The 26,125-nt window shown below is 53.2% G+C and overlaps 1 protein-coding gene across 2 annotated transcripts in view; it reads right to left on the reverse strand.

The window, feature by feature from the left end:
* The window catches only part of SLC6A6 (solute carrier family 6 member 6), an 83,893-nt gene that overhangs the window by 53,685 nt on the left and 4,083 nt on the right, over nucleotides 1-26,125 (reverse strand). For both annotated transcript variants that reach the window (XM_006078886.4, XM_006078885.4), the window contains exon 2: nucleotides 17,085-17,122. The gene's annotated coding sequence lies outside the window, so the exon portion shown is untranslated. The remainder of the gene's footprint in view (nucleotides 1-17,084; nucleotides 17,123-26,125) is intronic.

Consider the following 26,125-nt stretch of genomic DNA (forward strand, 5'->3'; position numbering starts at 1 on the left):
CTCTGTGAGCAAACAGAGACGCAGGCGGAAACGTGTGGGTGACTCACCCAAGGCACTGGGAAAGGGGACACATCGGCGATCTGAGATGGTACAGACGTCCGGCACCTTGGCTCTGGGCCTCAGAATATCTGCTCGTGAGGTCACAATGGCCCTTCCAGCACCACTGAGTGCCTGGAGACTACGTCCTCCAGAAAAATGTCACCAGTTGGGAACATCTCTTGGCAAAACTTGGGTCAGAGGGGTCTCCTTTCTCACAGCGCTCACCATCTCTGTACGGCATCACCTGCGAGGCCCTGGACTGTCAGAGCTTGGTGCATTTCTATAGCTCATTCCAGGCCCTGGAACGCACATCACCGCTTCTTCTCCAGCCTCAAAATGCCACCTCCTCCAGGAAGACTTCCCTGACCATCTCCTCCCTGCCCATCTGCAGTGGAATAAGGTGGCCATTCCTCAGCTGTAATCCTGGCCTCTTCCTCCCCCCGTCTGGGTGCTCTAGGGCAAGCGACCCGCCTCCTTCCAGGCACCAGCGAATGAGGACCCTGGAAAAGCTCTGTCATAGCAACGCTTTGTGCTCATTCCAACTGTTCTTACATCCTGGAAACAATAATTGTGGCTGATATCATGTGTCAAGATCTACAAGACCTTCTAGAACTAACACCCCCAAAAGATTTTGGGGACTGGAATGCAGAAGTAGGAAGTCAAGAGATACCTGGAATAACAGGCAAATTTGGCCTTGGAGTACAACATGAAGCAGGGCAAAGGGTAACAGAGTTTTGCCAAGAGAACACACTGGTCATAGCAAACACCCCCTTCCAACAACACAAGAGAAGACTCTACACATGGACATCACCAGATGGTTAATACCAAAATCAGATTGATTATATTCTTTGCAGCCAAAGATGGAGAAGCTCTATACAGTCAGCAAAAATAAGACTGGGAGCTGATTGTGGCTCAGATCATGAACTCCTTATTGCCAAATTCAGACTTAAATTGAAGACAGTGTGGAAAACCACTAGACCATTCAGGTATGACCTAAATCAAATCCCTTATGGTTATATAGTGCAAGTGACAAATAGATTCAAGGGATTAGATCTGATAGACAGAGTGCCTGAAGAACTATGGACGGAGCTTCGTGACATTGTACAGGAGGCAGTGATCAAACCATCCCCGAGAAAAAGAAATGCAAAAGGCAAAATGGTTGTCTGAGGAGGCCTTACAAATAGCTGAGAAAAGAAGAGAAGCGAAAGGCAAAGGAGAAAAGGAAAGATAAACCCATCTGAACGCAGAGTTCCAAAGAATAGTAAGGAGAGATAAGAAAGCCTTCCTCAGAGACCAATGTAAAGAAATAGAGGAAAACAATAGAATGGGAAAGACTGGAGATCTCGTCAAGAGAATTAGAGATACCAAGGGAACATTTCATGCAAAGATGGGCTCGATAAAGGACAGAAATGGTATGGACCTAACAGAAGCAGACATACTAAGAAGAGGTGGCAAGAACACACAGCAAAACTATACAAAAAAGATCTTCATGACCCAGATAACAACAGTGGTGTGATCACTGACCTAGAGCCAGACATCCTGGAACGTGAAGTCAAGTGGGCCTTAGGAAGCATCATTACGAACAAAGTTAGTGGGGGTGATGGAATTCCAGCTGAGCTATTTCAAATCCTAAAAGATGATGTTGTTAAAGTGCTGCACTCAATATGCCAGCAAATTTGGAAAACTCAGCAGTGGCCACAGGACTGGAAAAGGTCAGTTTTCATTCCAATTCCAAAGAAGGGCAATGCCAAAGAATGCTCAAACTCCCGCACAATCACACTCATCTCATACGCTAGTAAAGTAATGCTCAAAATTCTCCAAGCCAGGATTCAGCAATATGTGAACCATGAACTTCCAGATGTTCAAGCTGGATTTAGAAAAGGCAGAGGAACCAGAGATCAAATTGCCAACATCTTCTGGATCATAGAAAAAGCAAGAGAGTTCCAGAAAAACATCTATTTCTGCTTTATTGACTATACCAAAGCCTTTGTGTAGATCACAACAAACTGTGGAAAATTCTTCAAGAGATGGGACTACCAGACCACCTGACCTGCCTCCTGAGAAATCTGTATGCAGGTCAAGAAGCAATAGTTAGAACTGAACATGGAACAACAGACTGGTTCCAAATCGGGAAAGGAGTACGTCAAGGCTGTATATTGTCACCCTGCTTATTTAACTTGTATGCAGAGTACCTCATGAGAAACGGCTGGGCTGGATGAAGCACAAGCTGCATTCAAGATTGCCGGGGGAAATATCAATAACCTCAGATATGCAGATGATACCACCCCTATGGCAAAAAATGAAGAAGAACTAAAGAGCCTCATAATGAAAATGACAGAGGAGAGTGAAAAAGCTGCCTTAAAACTCAGCATTCAAAGACTACAATCATGGTATCTGGTCCCATCACTTCATGGCAAATTGATGGGGAAACAATGGAAACAGTGAGAGCCTTTATTTTTTGGGCTCCAAAATCACTGGAGATGGTGACTGCAGCCATGAAATTAAAAGACTCCTGCTCCTTGGAAGAAAAGCTATGACCAACCTAGACAGCATATTAAAAAGCAGAGACATGATTTTGCTGACAAAGATCTGTCTAGTCAAAGCTATGGTTTTTCCAGTGGTCATGTATGGATGCGGGAGTTGGACTATAAAGAAAGCTGAGTGCCGAAGAATTGATGCTTTTGAATTGTGGTATTGGAGAAGACTCTTGAGAGTCCCTTGGACTGCAAGGAGATCCAACTAGTCCATCTTAAAGGAGATCAGTCCTGGGTGTTCGTTGGAAGGACTGATGTTGAAGCTGAAACTCCAATACTTTGGCCACCTGACACAAAGAACTGACTCAGGAAAAAGATTGAAGGCAGGAGGAGAAGGGGATGACAGATGATGAGGTGGTTGGATGGCATCACTGACTCAATGGATGCTAGTTTGAGCAAGCTCCGGGATTTGGTGATGGACAGGGAAGGCTGGTGTGCTGCAGTCCATGGGGTCACAAAGAGTCAGACAGGTCTGAGTGATTGAACTGAACTGAACTGATTATGTGTCTGGCACTGCTGGGCACTTGATATGATTCTAGCTAACAGTAACTTTAAAAAATCATGCTAAATATTTTTCTTCTTTAAATCACTTTTCACTGATTATCGCTGCTCACTTTTCTTCTATAGCTAGTCCAAAGGTAATGGGACTTTAAAGCATTTTCAGAGAGCCCAAGAGACGAAAATGCACTGTTGAAATGCCTCGAATGTATGGAAAAAATCCTCCAGCTGCACAGTCAGTTCCAGAGAGAAATACCAGCTCCCTGGGGTGTCACCTGGCACCTGGGTTCTGTATTTTATCTGGTCCTTACCAACCACCCTATGGGATGAAGGATCTTACCCACCTCTGTGGCTCAGAGAGATGGATCGATTTCACCAGGTTGCCCAGCCAGGAAAGGCAGGACTTGGGGGCCCCGAGTCCTCAACCACAGGGCTCTGGGGCATCTCCTGGCCATGATCTTGAATTTTAGGAGGGATCCCCTCCTCACCTGACACAGAAGGAAACTGAGGCCAGTAGGAGGTAGGGATGTCATTTTGAAAATTCACCAGCTAGGATTAGAACTAGGATTAGACTCTTGAGAGTCCCTTGGGCTGCAAGGAGATCAAAGCAGTCAATCCTAAAGGAACCTGAATATTCAATGGAAGAAATGATGCTTAAGCTGAAGCTCCAATACTTTGGCCACCTGATGCGAAGAGCTGACTCATTGGAAAAGACCCTGATGCTGGGAAAGAATGAAGGCAGGAGGAGAAGGGGGCGACAGAGGATGAGATGGTTGGATGGCATCACTGACTCAACGGACATGAGTTTGAGCAAACTCTGAGAGATAGTGAAGGACAGGGAAGCCTGGTGTGCTGCAGTCCACGTGTCACAAAGAGTCAGACACAACTGAGCGACTGAACAGCAACAGGATTAAAATCCAGGTCCCCTGAGCGGGCCCAGGTCACACATGTCTTCACGACTAGGACCCAGTGGCCTCAACCACAGGACCGCAGTGACTACAACCTCGCGCCACCGTGCTGAGCCTGGACCTTCCCATTTAATCCTGTACACCTGCTGGGCTGGGGAAATACCAGCCCCTCAGGCCAGCAACAGCTTTTAACCCTTTAAACTCAGACTGTCCCGATCTAAGGTCTGTGGACGGGCTAATCTCAGTGAGCTGACGAGAGGAAGAGGAGGGTGTGCAGGGGCGCTGTCTGCTAGCCCGCACCCTTTCTGGACGTGGTGCCCCCGCCTGCCTGCATCTCAGCCCTGAGAGCACCCCCCACCTCCTCTGAGCGGGCTGACCCTCCCCGCTCCCCCACAAAGCGTCCCAGGCACTGCAGCCTGGGACTCAGTTTATTCACCCTGCGCAGAGCCTGGGCCATCGGACAAAGACTCCTTTTCCTCCTGGAGGGGCAAGGATGCCCGAAATCAGGGCCACAGCTATCAATACCTGAGAAACCCGTTGACCCCTTTCCTTGACTCATCTCTCTGTTCGGTCAGTCGGTTCCTGCTGACCCCCAGGTGGCCGAGGTGTATTTAAGGTCAGCGGAGAGGAAGGACCCACCTGGCCTCTCCAGCTTTGTTCTCTGAATTCCCCACAAGTGAGCCTCCTGCCTCGTCCCCCAGCCCCGCCCATAAGACTCTGTTCCCCAAACACCCTTTGCCTCGTTCTACTTCTGCCTATTGTGAGCCACCATCAGAGACTTCAGCTGGAGCCTAACTCTGTCCCTTATCAGCTGCAAGTCTGGTGCATCTCTTCCCTTCAGGGCCTCAGCTGCACAATCTGTAAAATGGGCCACCTCACATTACCCAAGGGCAGGTACCAGGAAGTGCCTCAGTGTGTGCCTGGCTGTGCTCGCAGGAGCAAGTTTGTCCCTGCATTGCGTGCAGCTAATCAGCAAACACGGACTGCACCCGTCGTTAGCATCATCCAGTGAAATGCTGGGAAAGGTAGAAGTGAACACCCAGGGCTGGTCTGTCAGGCAGAGAAAATACCAAATAAACACTTTCTCCATCCGGTGTCCTACGTCCAGCCAGCAGCCGAGCCCCCCTGGCACCACCATCCCCTCCCAAAACCCCGTGAGTCCGCAGAACGAGGTTAGATGTCTCATCAGAGTGGTCTCCTCTTGGGACCTCTGACCATGCCCGTGATGCTCCTACAAGCGGGTCTGGGTGAGGGCTGGGCTTGTCTGTTTCTCTTCCTGTGCAGAAGCCTGCTGTGAAAACAACTCCACAGTCAGCACCCTGAAGGGCCATCAGGGAACACTAAGTAAGGACTCGGATCCAGGCTGGTCCCCAAAGTGAGCAAAGAGCCAGCAGGGCCCTTGGGGTCACCAGGCGAGACCATCACCCACGCGGCTCCTTGCTCGCCCCCAGAACACGCAGCCCAGCCGCCCAGCCCCCTAGGACCCTGGGGGCCCAAACTCCACGTCATGCTTGGCCGGCCCTTCCATGGTCGGCTTCCTCACCCGGCACACCCTTCCCGTCTTGTGCCCACCTGGCATGGCTTTGTCACTCGAGGCCTCTGGGAAAGCGCTTTGAACTTTGGGTGCCTGAGCATCTTCAAGAGACCCTGCCAATGGATGCCCGACTTGCAGCATCTCCCCGCTGGCCAGGCGGTTCCTAAGCTAGACAGAGCGAGTCTCATCTCTGGGGACCCAAGGCCCACTGTGATCCCTGACCCACAGGAAAAGTCCATCACTTCCTGACAACTGAATGAGCAGACTTTCAATTCTCGGTTTTCAGATGCTTACAGGTTTTCCCCAAACTTTCCCTGACATCAAACGTTCTTACCTGGGCCTTCCCCTGACTCGGCAGGGCTGGAACAGGTTTGCAAAGCATGCAAATTTCTTAAATGGACTGGAAGGACCAAAGAGAAGACAAAGGTCTGCCCCCCTCTGAGCCCTTAAGTTGGGAGCTGATATTCATAAGCATCATGACACAAAGTGACGGACGTTAAGAGAACCAATCTTTGTAATTGTTTCATAATACGTGTAAATCAAGCCATGACACCGGACGTCTGAAACTCATACGCTGATGTCATTTAGTCTCAATAGAACTGGGAAAAAAACCCACCAAAATTTAATGCAATTTACATGTTCACACAGGCTCACCTACTAGACTGTAAAATTCTAAAACATTGACGCTATGTCTTCCTTATATTTGTATCACCAGCACTTGTCATGATGCTTATGAATATGACATAAAAGTAATTTATTTAATAAAGTCAGGGGGACCCTTCTCCCCAGAAGCCCTACAGGCTGGGTCCCCAGCCGTGGCGCCCTCAGGCCCGGCCACGTGGGGGTCCAGGGTGTTGGGAATCAGTGCCTGGAAGCAGCCACCTGGGACACTCCAAGCATTTCCACTAATATCTCTTTTACAGCAAGAGACTTCACCGGGTGTCTGCTCTGTTTAGTGTGACTAACCCCATCCTGAAAGCACTCTATCACAGCCGGTATTCAGAAGTCACGCTGATAAGAAATCATCGCCTCAACTTTTTAACACACCAGGCTGCTTTCTCCTGTGTGCGCCGGTTCACCCAGTGGGCATCCCCACCTCAGTCCCCATTTGACAGATGGGGCAACGGAGGCTCACGAGGGGGATGGGACACTCCTGAGGTCGCACAGCCAGGAAGCAGCGGGGTGGGGGGAGATGCCAACGTCAACGTGCTGTGTGACCTCGGGCAGGGTGCCGCGCCTCAGATGCACCTGCGTTTTATCTGGCGACCTCATCTGGAGGGTCTTGATGTGTGATCGCCCGCCCCCACTCATTACGCAGCACAGGACATGAGACCCAGTAAATACAGAATCAAACACTCTGGGTGCCTGGTCGGAAAAAGTGAAAAGCAAAAATGTGAGTCGCTCAGTCGTGTCGGACTCTTTGTGATCCCGTGGACTGTAGCCCGCCAGGCTCCTGTGTCCATGGGCTTCTCCAGGCAAGAATACTGGAATGGGTGGCCATTCCCTTCTCCAGGGGATCTTCCCGACCGAGGGATCGAACCTGGGTCTCCTGCATTGCAGGTGGATTCTTCTCTGTCTGAGCCACCAGGGGAGCATGCCTGGTCTGAAAACCTCCACCCAAACACGAATGGCGTCACTCGGGACTCAACGGTCACCACCTTCCTTTGTCCTGGTCCTTTCTCCTGCCCAGAGGAAGCCTCTTGTCCGGTGGCTGCAGAGACCTTTCCCAGTCTTCGCAGCTTCCCGTTTTTTCCCCTAGTTTTCCCAAAGCGGGTGTCTGCTCCCAAAGCGGGTCCGGACGGCCCACACACACACCTTCTCCTCCCCTGCCCCCGACAGACATTACTAACCCATCACGGCCTCCTTCCCACCGAGCAGGATTCAGCCTGGGACTCCTCATCGGAACCAGGTGTCTCTGGGCCTCAGGAACTTAACAGAGGAGAGAAAGATGGGGTAGGGAGGTGGTCAGGGGCGGGCAGGTGCCCAGAAAAGACAAGGGTGGCGGCAAGACAAGCAGAAGCTCACGGTACTTGACTCTGAAAACAGACCTAAGAGCCACATTCCCCTCACTGTGGCAGGACTGAGCGAGGGAGCCTGGGTCTCAGGTGGGCTCTCAGAGCTGGGGAGAGGGGAGGGGGAGAGGAAGGGGGTGGGGGGAGACCTGGGGGGTGAAGAGGGGAGGGGTCCCCACGTGAGGCCCCACGGAGGCCGGGCCAGGCTGCCGTGGGGGCGGCCCCCTTCCTAAGGATGCAGACCCCGAGGGGCAGCGTGCTTTCAGCTCTCACAGAGAACATCCCGCTCACAGAGGGGGACCCTTCACACTCGGACACCGCTCTGAAACGGCAGAGCTGACGTCCGCGGGCAAAGCTCAGCACAGCCACCCCAGGGAGGTGGTTCCAGACCCCCAGTCTTACAGGGCAGGCCCAGGGCCCAGAGAAGGGGAGGGATTTGTCTGAGGTGCCCAGCAAATGGGTAAATAAAGGAGGTACTGGAGGGGACGGCCCAGGGGCTGGGAGGTGCCCATTTTGCTTTAGGAGCCTGGGTTTCTGGACCTGCTGTCTGCTGCCTGAGCACAGACTAACAGATAGCAATGTCTTCCAGAAACCGCTCAGGTTTTACTGAGGTGAGAGGCTGTGGTGTTTGAAAGGCCCCGTGAGCTTCTGTGATCTTGCGATGTATAATCGGAAAGATAAAGTTGGTCTTCATCCCAGGTTCCAGCACAGACTTCCTAAAACCCTAGGAATTTCCTAAGTGGCGAGAGTGTCTTTTGTTATGTTAATTAGGCGACTTTGGAGGCGGCTAAGGAAGGGGGCCTGGTTGCCAGGAGAACTCGCCTGTGATTAGAGGGCTGGAATTTTCAGTCCCAGGACCCCCAGGCTCTGGGGAGGGGAGAGGGGCTGGAGGTGGAATCAATCACGCCTAGGTGATGAAGCCTCCAGAAAATCCCAAAAGGACAGGGTTTGGGGAGCTTCTGGTTGGTGAACACAGGGAGATTTGGGGACACAGAGAAGGCACGGAGAGGGCATGGAAGCCCCACGCTTTCCCCACGCCTTGCCTGTGGGTCTCTCTTATCTGCTTCCTGTGTTACACCTTCAATCTGAAACCGGTGATTCTCTGAGGTCACTGAGCTGTTGGAGCCAATTAACCCAACTCAAGGAGGGGGTCATAGGAGCCTTGGAGTCTAGCCATTCAGGCTGAAGGGTGGGGCGGGGGCGTCTGGTGGGACTGAGCCCTTCCCCTGGGAAATCTGAGCGTCTACCACAGGAGTTTGAGCAAAGTCCAAGAGACAGCGAGGGACGGGAGCCTGGTGTGCTGCAGTCCACGGGGCCACAAAGAGTCGGACACGACTGAGCGACTGGACCACCACCGCAGGAACAGCGTGAGTACTGACCCAGGCTGTGGGACGCTCAGCAGGCGTTGAACTGCTTGGTGCTGTCGGGGGAAGAACCGCTCTCTCCTGGAAGAAATCCCGGTGCGATCCCTGGTGGGGCTCAGAGCTGAGACGGGAAGATGCAACCAAGGACTCTCCTCCCAGCCTGAGACCCCACGGTCCGGAGGCTTCCCAGCAGCTTTGACTTCCACTAGAAGCCGAAGCCGTGGCTCACCCCAGGCTCCGTCCCGAAATGCGCTGACCTCAAGCTGGCCACCGCCGCCTTCAGCCCCACGTCTCTCCCCTGCCGCATGGGGACAGTAAGAACTACGCGGTACGACACCGCGAGTATTACAGGTGGGAGGCCTTTTTGAGAACTGCAAACGGCTGCACACGCGATTGTCCACGTGCTCAGCCTACCCTGATGGAGGCATCAAAAGTATTAGCAATAATAGTAGCAAGAGGAAGACCACTTATAGTAAGTACCACTTGCAGTCACTGCCCTGCGCTGGCTGCTGTACTGAGAACTTTCACAGTTTTTCTCCCCCGATCCTCCCAACAACCGGAGAAGGGAGATTCTACATCACCTCTATTTTGACTGGAGACCCTGGGGCCCAGAGAGGTTAAACGACAGGCCCTGGGTCACACACAGCAAGGCAGAGGCCAAAAGACATTTACAAGTGCTCCGGTGGTGAAGAATCCATCTTGCAATGCAGTGGACATGCGCTAGATCCCTGGTCCAGGAAAATTCCATACGCTGCTGAGCACCTAAGCCTGACCGCCATGACTGAGACCCGTGCAGCCAAATAAATAAAACAAATAGTTTAAAATACACGCGTGCTCTGTGTGCTAAGACGCTTCAGTCGTGTCCAACTCTTTGCAGCCTTATGGATGGTAGCCCGCCAGGCTCCTCTGTCCATGGGATTCTCCAGGCAAGAACACTGGAATAGGCTGCTGCGCCCTCCTCCAGGGCATCTTCCCAACCCGGGGACTGAACCCACGGTTCTTAGGTCTCCTAGCATTGGCAGGCAGGTTCTTTGCCACTTGTTCAGTTCAGTTCAGTCGCTCAGTCACGGCCGATTCTTTGTGACCCCATAGACTGCAGCACACCAGGCCTCCCTGTCCAGAGTCTACTCAAACTCATGTCTGTTGAGTCGGTGATGCCATCCAACCATCTCCTCCTCTGTTGTCCCCTTCTCCCGCCTTCAATCTTTTCCAGCATCAGGGTCTTTTCCAATGAGTCAGTTCTTTGCATCAGGTGACCAAAGCACCCGAGTTTCAGCTTCAACACCAGTCCTTCCAATGAATATTCAGGACTGAGCTCCTTTAGGATGGACGGGTTGGATTTCCTTACCACAGTGCCATCTCATATATATAAAGACACTCACACTCAGCCTCACTGTGAGAATAGGTCTTAAACATACCTCTCCTCTCTCTAAAGAGTGTATTTATTAGCCTTGGAGGAGGAGGTCTAGGATTCACAGCATTTTTGTTTCCTGAGTTCTTATGTTCTTCCCCCAAAAAGGAAGGCTGGTAGACAAGGAGCAGTGCCTCTGGGATTAAAGAGTGAAAGTGAAAGTCGCTCAGTTGTATCCAACTCTTTGGGACCCCATGGACGATACAGTCCATGGAATTCTCCAGGCCAGGATACTGGAGTGGGTAGCCATTCCCTTCTCCAGGGGAGATTTCCAACCAGGGGTCGAACCTAGGTCTCCTACATTGCAGGCAGATTCTTTACTAGCTGAGCCAGCAGGGAAGCCTGGGAATACTGGAGTAGGCAGCCTGTCCCTTCTCCAGGGGATTTTCCTGACCCAGGAATCGAACCGGGGTCTCCTGCATTGCAGGCGGATTGTTTACCAGCTGAGCTACCAGGGAAGCCCCCTCCTCTGGGATGAACTGGTCTAAATCTTCTGCCCTCTGAGACCCTGAAGGTACATTCCGCAGGGACGTGCCACCTCTCAGGGACTGCGGCTGTCACAGAGGACAGCAGGGTGATTTCTGGAGGGGCAGTAATCTGCATCGAGTGCCAGCATCTTAGAAACGCACGGCCCCTTCAGGCTACACATTCCGATTCCTGACCAGACCAACGTGCACACTGTCTGCTGCCTACAGTCTCGCGAGATGAAAAGTTCCGGAGACTGCCCGACAACGTGAACACACTCAACAGACTGAGATGTAGACGTAAAGCGGTCAGGACTGCAGGCTGTATGTTACGTGTATTTTACCACAATTAAAGATAGAAGAAAAAAAAAAGATGTTCACAGCAGAGCAGTTTTCAGGAAAGAAACTGCTCACGGCCCATCTCTCCTCACGAGGGGGTTACTTACAGACATGGTAGTTTGCCCAAACAAATGGAAACAAACCAGAACAGGGGGTGTGCAAACGGCACCACTCCTGCCCCGCCAGATTCAGCACGGCTTTTGTAAATAAAGTTTTATTGGCACAGAGCTCCAGCCATCCTGTGCCTGTTGTGTTGGCTGGGTTCTAGCTGCCACAGCAGAGGGGAGAGCACACCGCCCCCAGCCCACAGTACATACTGGCCAACCCCGGAGATAGAAGACCCAAGACCCCAAAAGACTCCTAGGCATAGTTTGGGGGTGTGTGTGTGTGGTGGGAGAAACTGGCTCCTAAAGAGCCATGTTACGAGTTCGGTTTGGAACATTTCAAATAAAGCACATTACCCAAACGCTGATAAATGCACGCACTCAATATGCCAGCAAATTTGGAAAACTCAGCAGTGGCCACAGGACTGGAAAAGGTCAGTTTTCATTCCAATCCCAAAGAAAGGCAATGCCAAAGAATGCTCAGACTACTGCACAATTGCACTCGTCTCACACACTAGTAAAGTCATGCTCAAAATTCTCCAAGCCAGGCTTCAGCAATACGTGAACCGTGAACTTCCTGATGTTCAAGCTGGTTTTAGAAAAGGCAGAGGAACCAGAGATCAAATTGCCAACATCCTCTGGATCATGGAAAAAGCAAGAGAGTTCCACAAAAACATCTATTTCTGCTTTATTGACTATGCCAAAGCCTTTGACTGTGTGGATCACAATAAACTGTGGAAAATTCTGAAAGAGATGGGAATCCCAGACCACCTGACCTGCCTCTTGAGAAACCTGTATGCAGGTCAGGAAGCCACAGTTAGAACTGGACATGGAACAACAGACTGGTTCCAGATAGGAAAAGGAGGACGTCAAGGCTGTATATTGTCACCCTGCTTATTTAACTTCTATGCAGAGTACATCATGAGAAACGCTGGACTGGAAGAAGCACAAGCTGGAATCAAAATTGCCGGAAGAAATATCAATAACCTCAGATATGCAGATGACACCACCCTTATGGCAGAAAGTGAAGAGGAACTAAAAAGCCTCCTGATGAAAGTCAAAGTGGAGAGTGAAAAAGTTGGCCTAAAGCTCAACATTCAGAAAACAAAGATCATGGCATCCGCTCCCACCACTTCATGTGAAATAGATGGGGAAACAGTGGAAACAGTGTCAGACTTTATTTTTTGGGGCTCCAAAATCATGGCAGATGGTGACTGCAGCCATGAAATTAAAAGACGCTGACTCCTTGGAAGAAAAGTTATGACCAACCTAGATAGCATATTCAAAAGCAGAGACGTTACTTTGCCAACTAAGGTCCATCTAGTCAAGGCTATGGTTTTTCCTGTGGTCATGTATGGATGTGAGAGTTGGACTGCGAAGAAGGCTGAGTGCTGAAGTATTGATGCTTTTGAACTGTTGTGTTGGAGAAGACTCTTGAGAGTCCCTTGGACTGCAAGGAGATCCAACCAGTCCATTCTGAAGGGGATCAGCCCTGGGATTTCTTTGGAAGGACTGATGCTAAAGCTGAAACTCCAGTACTTTGGCCACCTCATGAGAAGAGTTGACTCATTGGAAAAGACTCTGATGCTGGGAGGGATTGGGGGCAGGAGGAGAAGGGGACGACAGAGGATGAGATGGCTGGATGGCATCACTGACTCGATGGACGTGAGTCTGGGTGAACTTCGGGAGTTGGTGACGGACAGGGAGGCCTGGCGTGCTGCGATTCATGGGGTCGCAAAGAGTCGGACACGACTGAGCGACTGAACTGACCTGAGGTTGGTTATCTCTGGATGGCAGTACTAGAGACGAACTTGATTTTCTTCTTACGAGTTTTCTGTGCTGTCCGAACTTCTGTATGGAAAGCGTATAACGTCTCAACACCAGAAGAAATCATTCAGTGACGGAGTGGAGGTGTTAACTAAATGCTACAGTGAGGCTCGTACTGCAACAGCAATGGACAAAATCAAGACACTGCACACCTTAAATGTACACTACCGTTGTATGTCAAAGGTATCTCTGTTTTAAAAAATCGTACAGCATAATCAGGGAACAAAGAAGTTTCTGTCTAGGCCCTTCGAAGCAGCGAGTTTGGCGGGTGGTCGCCGGTCGCCTGTACTGGCAGCCGCACCCCCGTCAGAGCTTACAAGCTGGGCGGGGTGGGCGGGGATGGTTGAGGAGGCGCAGGTGAAGGCCCATGGGAACTCTCACGATAAGCCCAAAGAGATTCCCCCTTCCTCAGATTCCGGGGCACCCAAGAGGGTGGGTCTGATTTTCAGGTCGGCAGGGGGGTGTTGTTCAGGGATCCCACCTGGGAGAGGAGATAGGAAATGCTACTGGGTTCTGGCACCAACTTTGTTAGGAGTTCCAGCCCTCCCAAACCCCCTGGGAGGACCGGTCATTACCGCTGACTCGCCACTGTCTCCTCCTCCTGGGGCTCTCACTGCTCCATTTCACAGCTGGGTGGGGAAGAGGAAGCTTTGAGAGGCTCGGCCAGTGAGCGCCCTAGAGGTCACACAGCTGGCCAGGGCTGGAGCTGGCATCTGAGCCCGGCATGGCTGACTCTCCAGCTCCATGGACTTTCCACCACATGGGTTGCCCTCCAGGTCAGGAATACTACTTTTGGCGGGTTCATTAGTAACCCAGGGTCTGCTGACCAGCTGACAGACACACACATATTGGTCAGATCCTCGACTCTGTGGGGGCCCCTGAGTGATCATCGTGCCCTTTCTCAGGTGGGAACTGAAGTCCAGACACCCAGCGGAGCCGAGACGTCAGAGAAGGCAACTGTTCTCTAAAGACACCGCCCTCCAGACCCTGTTCCCTGCCAGTCCACGGGCCAGGGAGACCCAGCAGGAAGACTAAACCGGAAGGGCTGCTCCGAGGAGGCGTCAGATAAGCCTCTCTTGTCAAATGGGCTCCCATCAAGTGTGGACAGATCAGCAAGCCTTGGAAGAAAGGAACACGTGGCCTGCCTCTGTGGATCGCCTCTAAGGGCCAAGCCCCTTGCACAAGAGTGTCTTTATCTGGAGCAGAATGCACATTCCAGCTTCAGGGCGGTAGGCACCTGGCTTCCAGGCTGCCCTGGGCTACTCATTAACCAGTGAGAGGCCTCGGGGCGGGGGGAAGGGCTGGACCAGAGTCTGCTCCAGCCTGGGGGAGCGGGCGGGGGAGGGCCCTGCTGGGTGGTGTGGGCACCAGTCAGATCAACCAGGGTTCACGTCCTGTGTGACCCGGGGGAGAACGGGCGGTCGGATCAGCGCTCTGAGCCTCAGTTTCCGCATCTGTGGGGTGGAGCACCACCACGGCACGGATGGTTACTGCGAGGGCGGCAGGCACCTGCAGTACCAGCGGAGTCTGACGCAGAGACGGCACGCAGGGCTTGGTGGTCGTCCCTACACAGGTAGCACCGTGCCCGTCCCAGGGCCACAGCGGGAGAAAACCCACCATCGTGCAAACCCTCGGAGGCACAGTGAACGTTGCTAAAGAGTTCCGTCCACGTTCGAGATGACTCCTCTCGCTATTTATGGCAGTGATGACTGCAGAGGCTGACCCAGAGCAGGGGCAACTCCGTGCTGCTGGGCAGCTGGGCAGGGAAGTGTCCGGGGCCACCAGGGATGTGCCAGCCTGGCTCTCTGCACCTGAAGTCAAGCCACGAAGGACAGGTCTTGGGTGGGGCCAGGGCCCGTGGCTGCCGGTGACAGAGACCCAGGGCTGGCGGCTTGATGGTGGGGTGGAATCGGATCCACCAAGGGTCTTTGGGCATTTCTCCCAGTCCTGGCTTCCCAGGTGACCCCAGTCAACCAAACCCAGCCCTGGGAAGCTCGACGAACCACAGGAGAAATTTCTGCCTAGGAAGCCAGGTTTTCAAATTCCAGACGAAGATGTACTAGTGGGTCATGAAATCAACCGAGGGGGTCAGGGTGATGGTTGTTAAGAAGGCGAACAGGAGAGAAGAGAGTCCTACAGACGTGAGGCTGTGCGCACCACTTTGTGAAACTCTGGTTTCAGTCTCATGCATGTGTAAGTACTCACCGCAACCTGTCATGAAGTGTGCTTCTTACTGAACATCACGACTCAAAGACTTCTTTGAAAACCCCTAGGGGCTTCCCTGGTGGCTTAGATGGTAAAGAATCTGCCTGCAATGTGGGAGACCCGGGTTCTGGGTAGGGAAGATCCCCTGGAGAAGGGCATGGCAACCCACGCCAGTATTCCTGCCTGGAGAATCCCATGGACAGAGGAGGCTGGCGGGGTCCAGTCTGTGGGGCCACAGCGAGTTGGACACGGCTGAGCACGCACACACACACACACGCGCGCGCACACACACACACACAGTGAGGCTGTTTAAATCAAGGCTTAGAAGGCAACTGCAGAAAAGTGGCTTGAGTCAGGTTCCTGCCCCCACCAAACCCTTTTAACAAACACATTAAAAGCACTACCAAAGTCAGTCAGAAAGAGAAAGACAAATATCGTACATTAATGCACACATGTGGAATCTAGAAAGATGGTACTGATGAACCTTTTGCAGGACAGCAATGGAGATGCAGGGGTAGAAAATAGACTGGTGGAAACAGTGGAGGAAGGAGAAACAGTGAAAGTCGCTAAGTCGTGTCCGAGACTCTCTGTGACCCCATGGACTACACAGTCCATGGAATTCTCCAGGAATTCTCCAGGCCAGAGTACTGGAGTGGGTAGCCTTTCCCTTCTCCAGGGAATCTTCCCAACCCAGGGATCGAACCCAGGTCTCCCGCATTGCAGGCAGACTCTTCACCAGCTGAGCCACAGGGGAAGCCCAGAAGAAGGAGAGGGTAGGACAAATTGAGAGAATAGCATGGAAACATGCACCTCACCATATGCAAAATAAACAGCAAGTGGGAATGCCCTGCGTGACACGGGCGCTCAAGCCTGCGCTCTGTGACAACGAGAGGGATGGGGTGGGGTGGGAGACGGGAGGCTGACTCTGGAGGGGTGGGACATAGGTGTATCTGTGGCTGACTCATGCTGGAATACGGCAGAGGCCAATACAACACCGTAAAGCAATCATCCTCCAATAAAAAAAAGAAAAAAAGCATACTGTGATCCTAAACTGAGGTGGAGGCAGGGGGAAGTTCTGCACACACGAGACAATCAGCAAAACGCAAAACGCTATTAACGTCGATTAGATAACAGAACCGTGTCAACGTTAGATGTTCCAGGGCTGATCACTGTGGGCTTGCACGAGAACGAAAGTCCTTGCACTTACGAAGGGCAGGTGGAAGGATAAGAGGTAAATGGCATCACGCCCAAAACCCCCCGCAGAGGCAACTGCAGTAAACGCAAACGCGGCTGTTTTCACGGCTCGTGGTAAAGCCTCGAAGCCAAGGACAACGCCGCTCCCAGTGGGAAGATCCAATGAAGGACACGCAGGGCTTCACTGTAACAGCCTTGCAACTTCCCTGAAGGTTTTCCTTTTTTTTAAATAAAAAGAAAATGCAATGAAAAGATGGCTGGTACGGCAGCCCGATTCCTCGAGCATCCCATCAGCTGGGAGCCCCTTTCACACACGCCTGACCCCGCACCTCAGCATCGACCCCACGAAGGCGGCCCCCTCTGTGCCCGGCGCAGAGCCGGGGGGGAGCCGGGCCAGGACTCCGGAATCAGTGTACGCAGCTTTGCAGGGCCGTCTCCCTGCCGCCAACGCGCACGGGTGGCCAAGCCGGGCCGTGGACCCGCCATCCCCAGGTAACCTGCGGACAGGGTCCTGGACGTCCGGAGGTGACCTGCAGACAGGGTCCTGGCACTTCGATCTGGGATCTTGCAACACAGCACCCCCCCGCCCCCATGGGTCCCTGCTACCCACGGCGAGACACCGCGACCGCGGGGAGGTCAGACGCCACTTACGTTTTGGAGGCTTCTCACAAAGCGCTGTTGCTCTGGACCTGTGGCGAGGGGAGGCAGCAGAGAAGGGAAGAAGAGGTCTGGTCAGGCTGTGAGGCACGCAGGACCCTGGGGTCTGTTCCCCACGTGACCACCCAGCCCGCAACGCTGGGGGCAGTAGCGCTGAGTCAGTTCCTTATTGAGCGTCTACTATGTCAGGCACTGCTCTAGGCCCTGGGAACCTGTCCACATCCGGGGGGCACTTGGTACTTCCGCACACACTCACACACGAGTGCACACACACACACACACACATGTTCACGCACGGGCACACGCTCACACACCCCTCGCCCGGGTGCAGGGTCTCTAAAATAGTCAGGGGCGAGAAGCAGAGCTGGGAGGGGCAGTCAGGAGGGGGAAAGCCTCTTCTTGCTGTCTGAGAAGGGGTAAGCGACCCCCACCCCCAGCTCGAACCCCAAAACCTGCGCTCCTATGAGGTGCCCCCCGGCTCAGCCATGTGCCCAGGGCTGTGGGTACATCTAGAATACATTCTAGATGAAGAATGTATTAATAACACTCATCTCCTGGTTACAGGCTAAGCTTCAGTGCTCCAGGGACACCTGTTGAACTGGGCTGAGTCAAGTGGTCCCCGGATGTGACTGACCCTCAAAACCTTTTTTTTTTTTTTTAAAAATAGACCACTTCGGTTCTTTGGGACTCGGTTTGAGAAACAAGGCAAGTGGGGGTGGATCACGTCTGCCTCTCATTTCACCTGCAGAGCTGTGCTGGAAGGCTCTCCAGGTTTCCTGAAAAAAATGCAGAAAACCAGGAAGTGCTTCCTTATCAAGGAAGGCCTCACACTTCGATGAACAGTTAAATGGATTAGTGGGGGCGGTGGGTGGGGGGAGGGGTTGTTAGAGCAGAGAGGCCTCCAGGACTGGGCACTTACATCCTCTTTGTACCTGCAGCCCTGCCTGTAGGGCCTCTTCCCCAGACTCAGAGCTGGGTTCCAGCAGTCTATGGGGCCCCCGTCCCCGCAGGCTCACACGGGCACCTGCTGTGTCCTGGGCGCTGGGCGTAGGAAGGCTGAGTCAGTTATTTATCGAGCATCGACTACATGGGAGGCACTGTTGGAGGCCCTGGGAGCCCGGTAGTGAATAAGACAGCAGAGGGCCTCGCTCTCCTGGAGCCTGGAATCCCATGGCGGAGGCTGACGAGGATGCCATCGAGGCTTCCTCCTCTGGGTGGACACGTGGCTCTGTGAACTCTGGGTGGATTAGTAATGTCTGCAGTGGGTGCAGGCGGTGGAAACAGCATGGCTGTTATCTGGGACCACGCCCGGGGAAGAGACACAAAGGGGGCGAGGAAGCTAGCATGTTCCGTGCACAATTACAGGTGCAATGCTCAAGGAACCAGACGCAGGGGAGGAAGATTTGGTCCAATGTGAGACCTTAGCAGGTACATGGGGCCGGCCCAGCTCTCAGAGAAGAGGGAAAAATGGCACCAAGTCCCTTTGCATCAAGCTAGCGTGCAGGCACCTGGACCCCTTTTTCTGGGGCTATTCCCTGCATCTGTTTTCCCTGGAGACCACCCCTGTTCCTCTCAGCCCACAGGGTTCTGGGTGGGCTAAGCCCACCTCCTACTTCCAGGGGTGGGCATGCGAGCTGGACTGAGCCCATCAGAGGGCTGTCATGACTGGCTCCAGGACAGGCACTTGACCAAGACTGGAGACTGAGAAGGATGACAGGGGCTTGTGTGCAAAATCCTGGGAAAAAAGCAAAGCTCTCTCTAGGCTGAAGTGGCTCTGCTGGGGGTGGGGGTGGGTAACACGCTGTATAGCTGGGGGCACCCCAGGGAGAGTGGGGCCACCAGAGGAGTGACACGGAGCACAGGAAAAAAAAAGAAACGGGGCCCCGTGACCTCTCTCAGCACCTCGATCCAGCCACACCTGAAGTACGACTCTGGGCTCTTCCCTTAAAGGAGTCAGAATATGTTTGAACTCATTTCTGCCACTTGCAGCCCTAGGACCCCAGACTCCATCTGCCTTGAATCTGCAGTGTGAGTTTACGCATGTCCCTTTCTCTTTCCGACACCCAGGCCATCAGAAAAGGGAGCCACAGAGGAAATGATGTCTGAGGTCCCCTGGCAGCCTTGGTACTCTAGCCAGTTGCAAAGGTTAGGACTGACCCTCCCCCACCCATGGATGCTTGGCTGGAGATGGAGAAATCAGCCCTTCTCCTGAGTGAAGCCTGGAGGGTTTGTTAAAACCCAGAGGACTGGGCACTCCCGCCAGGGTCTGAGTCAGCAGGGCTGGGGTGGAGATGCTTGGGGCAGGGTCCCAGGTTCTGCATTCTAACAGGCTCCCCTCGAAGTTCAGATTGCTCCCGCCAGTGACCACATTTCAAGGACCCAGACCCTAAATCTATTCCACTCTTCCCAGTTGCTTGGGGCAGGTGCCCAGTGCAAAAGTGAAGGCCCAGCCAGGCAGGAGACCATAGCCCTTCAGTCCCCAAAGCAGACCCCCAGTTAAGGAAAAGCGCCCTTGTGACTGCAAGGAGAGGCCAGCCTTTAAACAACACACCGGGTCTCAGCTTCGGCCTGTCCCACTGCTGACCCTTCCAGCCAGCTCTCCACCCTGGGATTTATCTAAGCAACGGGGAGGCAGGCCCCACGCTGGTCTGCCAGGAGCTGTGCGCACCCCGTCTCCGGCTTCTCCCCCCACCAGGCCACACGCCAGCACCCCATCCCGCGCAGCCTGGCTAGCTCTGGCTCTCCCTGACTTACATCTGACTTGGCTGCCTTGAAAAGCCTCCTGGGGCTTTTGGACCAGGGACACCGTTCAACAGAAAACGGCTTCCCCGCTAACCGCCTTTCCAAGGTGGCACTGGCCCAGAGGGCCTGGCTTGGCTCACAGCTCCCAGCTTCGGGACCTCGGGCAAGTTACCTGCGCTCTCTGGGGCCTGCGCTTTCCATGTGCAAAGGGGAAGGAAGCTGCCTCTGGTGATTAGGGAAATGGATTCTCATAAGGTTCAGGGTCTGGCTTACAGAGCGTGCCCACCCCACCCACCCCAGACCAGCAGCCTTGCCAGCACCCAAGAGCTGGTGAGAAATGCAGATTCTCAGGCCCCACCTTCGTCCTCCTGCCAGGGAAGGGGCATTCTAACAAGATCCCAAGTGAAGCCTCCGCCTTCCAGGTCTGAGTGCTGGCACAGGGCTCAGCTACAACCCCTGGTTGTTGCAACATCCCAGGGCAGAGGCGACAACCCCCAGAGGCCTGGGGGACAGCAGGCAGGGGTCAGAGGTCATGAAAGGGTAAGTGAGGGGAGAAAAATCCTCCGGCTTCTCCCAGCCTCCCAACGAATGACAAGCCCCTGGATGGCTCAGGAAAGGGGAGGGGACATGAGGCTTAGTGAGTGGACCACTGGCCTTAACTCATGGTTCAGCCTAGGTAATAAAACAGCAACAACATTCCAGGTCTCAGCGTGGGGGCTTTCAGCAGAGGCTGGCTGTCTGGTCCTCTCTGCAGGTTGAACCTTTTACATTTAAGGAGGCGGATCAGCCTCAGTCAGAGAAGAGGTTGGCAGGGGGGCTGCCCTGAGAGGTGCCCGCTGCAGCCAGGCCCAGCCCCGCCCCCCGGGCCCATGGAGCGGTGCCCAGGTGGAAGTGGGCGGGTGGGTGGGGGTGGCTGGATTCCTCCAGTTCCAGTCTTGAAACACCCCCTTGAAAGCACGAAGGGGCCCCTGAAAGGGCTGGGAGTTCCTCTACCCTTTCTACCCTGTCAGCCCTGCTGAAGGAATCCAGCAGGAAGGCTCCCACCTGCCTGGGATCCACCAGCAGCTGGACTATACCTAGGAAGGGGTGGTGGGCTGGGCAGGCTTCAGAGTCCCAGGGGTGTGCTGGGTGAGACGGAGGGGCTCTTCAGAGAAACTGAGCTGCCAGAGGTAATAAAAACATAACCACCTTGAAAAAATACTAGCTCGATTTTATAAAACCAAGTGGACAACTTAAAATATGCAGGCGGCCCGGAGCTGCCCCTTGGAGACTATTTTGCAGTGACTTCAGCAATACGTGAACCGTGAACTTCCTGATGTTCAAGCTGGTTTTAGAAAAGGCAGAGGAACCAGAGATCAAATTGCCAACATCCTCTGGATCATGGAAAAAGCCAGAGAGTTCCACAAAAACATCTATTTCTGCTTTATTGACTATGCCAAAGCCTTTGACTGTGTGGATCACAATAAACTGTGGAAAATTCTGAAAGAGATGGGAATCCCAGACCACCTGACCTGCCTCTTGAGAAACCTGTATGCAGGTCAGGAAGCCACAGTTAGAAATGGACATGGAACAACAGACTGGTTCCAGATAGGAAAAGGAGGACGTCAAGGCTGTATATTGTCACCCTGCTTATTTAACTTATATGCAGAGTACATCATGAGAAACGCTGGAGTGGAAGAAGCACAAGCTGGAATCAAGATTGCCGGGAGAAATATCAATAGCCTCAGATATGCAGATGACACCACCCTTATGGCAGAAAGTGCAGAGGAACTCAAAAGCCTCTTGATGAAAGTGAAAGTGGAGAGTGAAAAAGTTGGCTTAAAGCTCAACATTCAGAAAAGGAAGATCATGGCATCCGGTCCCATCACTTCATGGGAAATAGATGGGGAAACAGTGGAAACACTGTCAGACTATATTTTTGGGGGCTCCAAAATCACTGCAGATGGTTACTGCAGCCATGAAATTAAAAGACGCTTACTCCTTGGAAGGAAAGTTATGACCAACCTAGATAGCATATTCAAAAGCAGAGACATTACTTTGTCAACAAAGGTCCATCTAGTCAAGGCTATGGTTTTTCCTGTGGTCATGTATGGATGTGAGAGTTGGACTGTGAAGGCTGAGCACCGAAGAATTGATGCTTTTGAACTGTGGTGTTGGAGAAGACTCTTGAGAGTCCCTTGGACTGCAAGGAGATCCAACCAGTCCATTCTGAAGGGGATCAGCCCTGGGATTTCTTTGGAAGGAATGATGCTAAAGCTGAAACTCCAGTACTTTGGCCACCTCATGCGAAGAGTTGACTCATTGGAAAAGACTCTGATGCTGGGAGGGATTGGGGGCAGGAGGAGAAGGGGACGACAGAGGATGAGATGGCTGGATGGCATCACTGACTCGATGGATGTGAGTCTGAGTGAACTCCAGGAGTTGGTGATGGACAGGGAGGCCTGGTGTGCTGCGATTCATGGGGTCGCAAAGAGTCGGACACGACTGAGCGACTGAACTGAACTGAACCGAACTGTACCCTTTTCTTCAGGCCTGGGATGCAATCTTTGCAAAGTCACCACTTCTACCGATGAGAAGCGGAAGCAGCAACAAATTCTGCTCAGTCCTCACTGACAGAGGCTGGAAGGCAGGTCTTTTTTTTTTTTTTTTTTTTTTAAGATTCATTCTAACCTATACTCTTCTACCAAGAATACTGAGGGTTGATTTCCTTTAGGATTGACTGGTTTGATCTCCTCGCTGTCCAACGGACTCTCAAGACTGATGCTGAAGCTGAAGCTCCAATACTTGGGCTACCTGATGCAAAGAGCCGACTCATGGGAAAAGACCCTGATGCTGGGAAAGATTGAAGGCAAGAGGAGAAGGGGACGACAGAGAATGAGATGGTTGGATGGCATCACTCCATCCAGTGGACTCAGTGGACGTGAGTTTGAGCAAGCTCCTGGAGACAGTGAAGGACAGGGAAGCCTGGTGGGCTGCAGTCCATAGAGTTGCAAAGAGTCGGACACGACTTAGCAACTGAATACCAACATTCTTCTACCAATGATGGAATAAAAACCCACTTTCTTCCCCCAAGGAAGAGTTTTTCATTAAAGACCTGGTGCGACAGCTCTGAACAGAGCATCTCTGAACTCTAGCCCCCGGATCAGGTGGCCCCTTGCAGAGCGAGGGCTCAGACATGCTGAAAACCGACGGGACCACAGCTGAATCCTTAAAGGGGGCCCCAGAGGACCACTGCCCCTGTGCTGACGGTGTATGCTCCCCAACAGAGAGAAAAAGGGTCCTTCCCAGCTTCACTCAGCAGGCATTTCCCTCGGAAGTGACGCTTCCTTACAGGTTAGGACCAGAGAGGGGGAAGGGCTTGCCTAGGTCACACAGCAAGCCAGGGGCCAAGGGCTCCCAAACCCCGATGCTGTGGTGCCCTTTAACAAATCCTTTAACTCTTGTGGTCAGCCCCATGAGGGCTCGAGCTGGTCTGCCCTGTCTACCTGCCACCTGCCCAGGGCCCAGGACAGGGTCTGGAACTAACATTTGTCAGAGGGATGTATGGAGATGGGTGGATGTAATTTCCAAGCCTGGACCCACTCAAACGGTCAAACTGCAGGCTCTTATTTCAGGACAAAGGGACTCAGGCAGCAGTTATCTGTGTGCTGAGCACCAATGGCCACTGCGGCCTGCCATGCCCTCGGTCAGGTGACTGGACAAAAGGCAAGACCTCACAGGTCTGGGTTCCAGGCAGAGAAGAGGTCCTCCGGGGCTCAGAGGAAGGCGAGATGAAGCCCACCTGGATGCAGATCATCTTTGGGGGGGCTTATGATGTGCCAGCATTATTAAGGGGCTGCAAGAAGCCTTCATGAAGCAGGTGGCCTCAAGCTGGCTCTGGGGGAGTGGGACTTAGGAGGGAAGGAAGGAAGGGGCTTTTGGGTTGAGGTATGGGGTGGGCTGAGAGCCAGAGGCTGGGCCTAGGAGCAGAAACCAGCTGGATCATGGGGGGCACTAAGATGTGGGAGCAGGAGAGAATATGCCCTGGGTGGGAGCCAGATCAGGTGAGGCCCTGAACGCCAGGCTGGGGAGTTTGGACCTGATTTCACGAAGCACTCGGGAGCCCCTGCCGGCTTGGGAGCCAGACAGTGACGAGCTGCTGAGAGTCAACACCCCCATTTCCCAGCCCCCTCTTTCCTGGCAACCCCACAAACGAAAGCGAAGCACAGGAGGCATGAGGCTGGGTGAGCAGGCTGCGGTCTTGGGCTGGGATGGCATTTGCCCCAAGAGGAGTCACCAGGTGCCATCGGGTAACAGAAGGGCTGTTCTGAAGACCAAGGCCTGAGTCCACCACCAGGCACGAGCAGCCCTGGGTCTCCAGGTGCTGACTGGCCGTGGGGCGGAAGGGCAGAGCCTTTAAGACCGCCCCCTTCCTGAGCCCTGCCCCAAAGGAGCATGACTCGGCTGAAACCCAAGGTCAGCCGCACCCTGCACCCCCAGCGGGCAGCAGCACCCTGGCGGTGTTAAGGACGTTCTGCAGGGACCCTGCTGCAGCTCTTCCGTCCTGTACGGAGGGGAGAGTGGTGGGAAAGGGAAGACTCGCAGAATGTCCCCACCAGGGAGCCCGCAGAGACGTGGTCCCAGCCTCCGCTCAGGGAGGGTGGGCTGAGGGCCAAGCTAGTGAGGGGGGCGGGCAGAACAACAAGTTTGCGAACAAGGGCCTCTTGCTGATGGAGGCTTCCTTCAGACCTCAGTCTCCCCATCCATTAAATGGGCGGGTGGGGTCCGCTTAACTCCGTGACCCCAGAGTCTGCACACCCCCAGCCACCTTCCCTAGCGTTCCCTGCCCCTGGCATGACGCCCTGGGATTGTTCATTAACTCCTTCCTGATACAGATCTTCTTTCCCCAGACTGGGAGCGCCTTCAGCCCAGGGGCTGGTCTATCCACCATCCCTCCCTCTGGCTTTTGTCCTAGGCCAGAAGCCTTGAAGACGCTCAGTGAAAAAAGCACGTGCAGCAGGAGGAGGAGGGGCAGAGACGCTGGTTGTCCTTCCAGGTCCCAGCTGTGTGGTGGGCGAGAAGACTCTTTTCTGAGGGTGGACGAAGTCTTCCAGAAGATGGAGGTGAGAACCCCCAAGTGAGGCACAGGGTTTAAATGCAGGAAGGGATTTAAGAGACCCGTCGGGGCTGAATAAGCATTGGTTCCGGCCCTCGGCAGCTTCTCTGCCCACTTTCAGGGTAAATTCAAAGCCGTCGGGTGGGGGCATTTCATTCATTGAGCTGGCGGCTCTCGGGGTGAATAAGACAGGCCAGGCTCACTCAATGACTCCCAAATGCAGACTGGCTGTTCAAAATGGCCGGGAGACCTGTACGTTCTGACCAACGTCAGCTCCACAGGGGTCTGCTCTTTGAACAGCGAAATTATCAGAACTGAGAACAGGATAACGCCCCTGTCGTTAACAGCAAAACAGAACCGCAGCTCCCTCGCCGGACAGATCCTAACGAACCCTGGGTCCAAGCGGAAACCAGAACTGAAGTGAAAACTGATCTAAAACGGAATTAGAAGGAATACATGTCCATCTAGACATCTGAGGGGTACAGCCAAAGCTGCATGCAGAGGGCAACGCGTACTCTTAAAGGCCTCACTGTTATTATAAGAAGGGGTAGACGGCAGAGAGACAGAATGTCAGCCAGATGCACAGGCTGAAGCCTAGACTGCGCTTCTTAAAAAATGATCTTCAAGAACCACTTTTACTTGGTACAGTGTTGTATTGCTTGAGGTCTACTGTTTCTGTAATTAAAAGCCACTCTTGACAGTTTCTCATAAAGTTAACAAATATCTACCCTACGCCCCAGCCACTCCACTCTTAGAGAAATGAAAATATATGCCCACAAAGAGATTTGTACACAAGGGCCCATAAAAGCTTCATTCATAACCACCCCAGACTGGAGACAAGCCAAATGTCCATCCACAGGAGAGTGGACACAGCACACCGAGGGGCGTCCACCCATCGGTCCACTCCTCAGCAATAAAAGGAACCAACCATTGACACCCTCAACAGCGTGGATGGATCTTACATCATCCAGCGGAAAGGAGCCAGACACAGAAGGGTATGTACCACATAAATCCACCCAGTTCTAGGCCTGGCAAGCCTAACGGTGATAGAAATCAGAAACCGGTTGTCTCTGGGAGCAGGAGGGCACAAGTCCACTTTCCAGGGGAGCTGCAGACGTTCTCCAGCTTGACCTGAATGGTGGCTATACAGGTGTAGCGATCTGACAAGACTCAACAAACTGTAACAGAATCTTTGCAT

The sequence above is a fragment of the Bubalus bubalis genome, chromosome 21 (genome assembly GCF_019923935.1).
Source record: "Bubalus bubalis isolate 160015118507 breed Murrah chromosome 21, NDDB_SH_1, whole genome shotgun sequence".
In the NCBI taxonomy this organism is placed as follows: domain Eukaryota; kingdom Metazoa; phylum Chordata; class Mammalia; order Artiodactyla; family Bovidae; genus Bubalus; species Bubalus bubalis.